The 5233-nt window shown below is 38.0% G+C and overlaps 1 protein-coding gene across 2 annotated transcripts in view; it reads left to right on the top strand.

Moving 5' to 3' along the window:
• The window catches only part of FHIT (fragile histidine triad diadenosine triphosphatase), a 661182-nt gene that overhangs the window by 46067 nt on the left and 609882 nt on the right, over positions 1 to 5233 (top strand). The gene's annotated exons all lie outside the window — the stretch shown is intronic.

Below are 5233 nucleotides of genomic sequence, written 5' to 3'. Positions count from 1 at the left end.
GTAAGTTTCCATTTTGTGTTCTTCTTGCCCTCCTCCCTGACGGTTGCTGCGCCGCTGAGTTTGCCAACAGGGAGGGGAGCGCGGGCGAGGGGGGAGCGCTGCGTCCCCCGCCTCAACACCGCCTGCTGCGCGCTCCCTGAGGTGGCTGCCGACGGCGCCGCGCTCTGCTCCCTGGGCGGCCGCTGCGCCGGGGCTGGGGTTGGCTCGGCGGCCCTTTCTTCTCCCCTTTCCTCCCGGCTGGATATTGAAAAAGCATCTCGCGCTGGTTTAAGTGTTTATTCGCTGGAGCGCTTGGTCATCTCCGCTCGCTCGGGGCTGGCGCTTGGCGCTGCGCGGGCGGCGCGGACATGGCGCGGCCGGTGGCTGCGCGCACGCCCGGCTTTGCCGTCCGCGTGGTCCGCGGCGGGGGGGGACCCGCCTTCTGGGCAGAAATGCAGCGGGCAAAGCAAATTCCTGCATTTTCGTGATCCAGCAAAACCAAAATAGTCGTAATAGCTTGCCTGTGTTAGGATCACGCTGACTGTGGCCAATCACTTAAAATCATTTTAGGTGCTTTACGCACTTTGTTCAAGTGATCGATCCGGTGCTCTTAACGCCAGTTCGTAAAGGAATTTTGCTGCACCTGGGCAGACGGGGTGACAACATGATACACCTAGTAAAGGGAGTTGTGTTTTTGTGAGGATAGCGTGTGTCCAACGAACAGATTAATTTCGCAGATTCTTCATAAGTCAGTTAGGAAATGAGAAAAATCAAGATGGAGAACTTAAAAAAAAATAATCCTCTTGATTCTAGGCAAGAACTGAAAATAATGTGAGCTCAGGAATGTTCAGCTGAAAGTTGCTTTTGAGATGAAGAGCAGCTGATGCTTAACTTATTTTTGTGGGGTGTAATGTAATTACAAATCTTAAATGGTAACATTCCTAAAGAGGAAAATAGAAAGTTTAGTTCAAAGAATAACTGCACAAAAAATGTCATCTGTAAGCAGTTTTCTGAGTAATTAATTTTCAAATGTTGAATGCAGTTGATTCAAATAAGATGTTCTAGAGCATGTGCTAAGATCCTGGCTACTTAATTGTAAATTTAATAACTGAAATGCCTAATGGAAAAATGGCGGTAAATACTTTGCATTTTTCCTCAGGGCATGATGTCTTTTATCTCCAATAAATAGTAGGCCCCCTGATTTCATAACCTGCTTTCGTATTTCCTCTCAAATACATTTTTAGATATTCTGAGTAGTTTTAAATCTTTGAATGACAGATGAGTACCGTTCCTATCTTTAAAAGTTACATTCTGTGTGCTGAAAAGAAATTCTGTGCATACACAGAGGTTTTTTTCCCTGTGAATGTTGGGCATAGAGTGCGGGTAAAAGTTGAATTTAGTTCACTTGTCAATTTTGTCACTTACTATGAAACTTTTAGTTGTATATTTTCTGGTTTGTTTATTCCGCCCCCCCTCCCCCCCCCCCCCCCCCCCCCGCCCCCTCCCCTCCCCCTTGTATCTTTTCTGGCTTGTTTATTTTTTTTCCCCTTGTAGGAAGTTTGGGCAGAAGTCTTGTAGTTTCATTCCCGAAGTCTTGTTAGTTTCATTCGGTTTGAGCTGTTACATTTCCAAGTATAGCACTTCTGATGCAAGTTCTGATTAAATCTCTTCAAAACATGCTGTTTATAATAATGCTAATTTAATTGGTATTATAGTCTTGAGAAAACTTAGAAGAATTAAGGCAGCAATATGTGAAAACTGTGGTGCCTATTTGTTTTCATTTACTTTTTTATTAAACTTTTTTTTTAGTTGTATCCATTTTTCAGATGTTTGTGTTCAGCTTGTAATTTTGTTACCTTTGTTATGGCTTATGTCTCATTCTCTGAGTGCAATGGAAACAGTGTTAAACTAAGGTTGTACCAAGAGTCAAATGTTTTAGACATACTTTGAGTTGTATGTTTGCAGTTTCTATTGTCTTCACTAGTGACAAAATTGATTTTACATGTTGAGAAAATTGGAGGATATAGAGAGGATATTGGAAACCATGGCTTGGGTCAACTCATTATATTAATTGTCTTGCATATTACAGCTGTGTACGTACTGTATAGAATTACCGTTTTTGTGGTTACAATGTGTAATCCTCTCATTTTGTCACGTCAGAGGAATCCTTTTATGAATTTGTAGTAAATAGAATTATTCAGTTTAGTACATGTCAAAGTCATTCTTTCTTCTCCAGTGTATGCAGCTTTGTTTGTCAATTATGTTTATTTATATAATTCTATTTATTTATCATTCCTTTTCTGCAAAAGTAAAAATATTGCTATGTCTCAACCTTGTCAGTGGGTTTGTGCCTAGAACGTTATTAATGTTTATATAAACAGCTTCAGACAAATTGGTAATGTTTACTACAGAGGCCTGAATGTTACGTCTATTAAATCTGCAAGAAAACTGTTATGTTCTATAGCTGAAACTCTTATATTAGCATGATTCTGAAATGTAATTGATTGTTTCCAAATAATTTTGTGTTATGTAGGCAATGTTTTATTTACTGCATTAAGATTAATTGTTTTTAAGTGGAATTTAGGTTGACCAGTATCATCCCTATTATCTCCTTTTTAAAAAATAATAGCTTAAATGTCTTATTTGCCTTACTATATATTTTTTTTCACTCATATTTAAATTATTCTGACAGGGCTACATGGTTTTGTTGCTTTGTTATTTCCATAAGTTCTAAAGGAAAGGTGAATGCTTTAAAGAAGGTCTTAATAAATTATGTTCATTCTTCTTGTCTTTCTTACTATACCAGTAATTTATCAAATAAAACTGTCAGATTTATTTGGCAGAATGTGTTCTTTCTGCAGCCTTGTAGTTTATAAGTCATGTTTTCTGAATGCAATGGTAAAGTCTCTATGTAACTGGATTTTAAAAAAAAAAAACAAAAACAACAAACACAACAAAAAACCCCCAAAACCAGGCCTAACTCAATCTGGGTTTGGTGTATTTGGTGATAAAATTCCTGCTGGGTTCCTTTGGGTGGTTTAGTCTCCATGAGGGAAATATGATTATCCTTAAAGCTGCTACAGGGTAATTCTGAATATCTGTCATAAATACTCAGTGTCTGAATTTGAAGCCTTTCCTTTCTGAGTGTAAGTTTTTATAGCAAAGTAGTTACCTCTTTATATAATAGTGTCCACACAAAGTAAAGATAAAATAGGGTTGTATGAGAGGCAGCTTCCGAATATTCAGCATTTAGAAAGCTTTACTAATTAAAATAAAATTTTCATTAGTTGAACTTGATTCCCATGCTTTTTTTGGTTGTCTCTGTAAGCTGGGTCTAGTCCTGTTTATGATTAACCCATCACTTTTTATGTTGATGCAGTCTTATTGGTGAGTATCCAATTAACATTTGCCTGTTCTCTCAAAAGCCAGTGAGTGACTCAGCTGCTGGAAGAGCTTCTGCAGAAGTCCTTAATTAAGACTGATTCTCCTTTCCCTTCCTTAAATTTCAAGACAAGTATGTTAATTGTATTCCTACAAGGAACAGATTGGAGAGTTATTAGAAAGAGCACTCCTCTACAAGTGCTTGTGAGAAAGAATTCCCTACTGTAAAAGTACCCTAAGTGGAGGTTCAACAAAATGTTATCCCTCAGGGAGATGTATCAGAGTGGGAGAGCTGAGGTTACCTTCAGAGAGGAGAAAGTATGCAGATAGGTTCCTGCAGATGGTTGTGGTAAGAGCGAAGAAAAGGCTGTTTTTGAGTGTGCTGGACTTTGCTATTTTAATATTTTAAATACCACTCCACCCCCAAAAGCAGAAATCATGAGCATAAATCTTATAGCTAGACAGCACAACGTATTGAAGGTCTATTTTCTGTTTTTCTTGTTTCCTCTGTCTTCAGGTGAAGTACAGGAGACAAACATTGCAAACTTCATGATTATTTTAATGGATAATCAGTTTTACTTATGATGATCTTTTGCTGCTGTTGTGATATTCCACCAGTCTGGATATCATTGTGTGAAATTTCACAGATTGGGACAGTAATCAGATGATTCATTAGCTACGTTTTAATAGAATTATTATTTATACTGAGCCAGAGAATTTATTTTGATCGGCAAATGGAACTTGAAGGAATCATCTGTAAACCTTAGTTTGTTTAAAATTTAGCTTGAGGTAGTGTTGAAGAGGTTTTTGATGAGCATAGAAATCATTCAAATATAGGAAAGCTGGCATTCTCGAGGCACATCTTACAGTAATCGGGTTGTTATAACTATGAACAGTATGTTGCTGACATTTCTAAGGAAATGCTTTGTTGACCAGACTCCTTTTTACTGCAGTAGTTAAAAATTTCTTTTTCCTCCTGTCTTGTTTCTTATGTATAGAGTGGTGTCACAGACCAAGTGGAGTTAAAAAACAGGCAAGTTTTCATAATGAATAGACAAAACAGCTAACATGATTTTTAAACTTAATTTTCCATTGTTGATGCTTTATCCTTGTTATAGTCATCTGCTGATACTGGACCTTTCCACTTCTACTTGCTTTCTCAGATCTTGTGAGTTTACTTCAGTTTGCTTCTGCCAGTTGTTCTGTTTATGTTACCAGATTTCAGCTTCCTTGGAGCAGGAGACAGGCCAGACAGTGTTCCCATGTACATTTCAAGTGAAATGTTCTCCTTGCAAATATTTGTAATGAAGACCAAGGAGTAGAGAATGTGTATTTTAAAATACTTAAGGTAAAAGTAAATTAGAGCACTGACTTCTGAAAAAGAAAAGGAAGAGCTTGGTAGAAGGAATAGCTGTATAAATAGCGGTGTATGTCTGTTTGCCCTGGTGTCATTCTTCTGGCAGGAATCCCTAGACTACAGTTTATTCTTGCTTTATATGTACACAGCACAGAAATGGTGATTGTGTTATAAAGATTCAGAATGCTGACTTGTCTTCATGTAAGTGAAAGCCATTGAACACTAATTCATTTGGCAGTATTGTCTTCTCCATAAGAGTCACCAATACCTTGGATCTTAGAAAAACTGCACAGAAAAACACAGTCCTGTCACATACATCCCCCCCAACAACAACAACAACAAAAGAAAACATGTAGAAATCACTGAAAACTTAAAATAATTATAATTATCAACATGCAACTCCATAGCAGAGTCAAGCATTGTTATTTGCTGAAAACCAAATAGATTATCATGGCCAGAAGCACCTGGTAATTTTTGCTTTCTGTTTCTTCTTGGAAGGAACTTGGAAAAGTCAGG

Source organism: Falco punctatus (assembly GCF_963210335.1).
Source record: "Falco punctatus genome assembly, chromosome: 4".
Taxonomy (NCBI): Eukaryota; Metazoa; Chordata; class Aves; order Falconiformes; family Falconidae; genus Falco; species Falco punctatus.
This window is presented reverse-complemented; position numbering and strand designations above follow the sequence as displayed.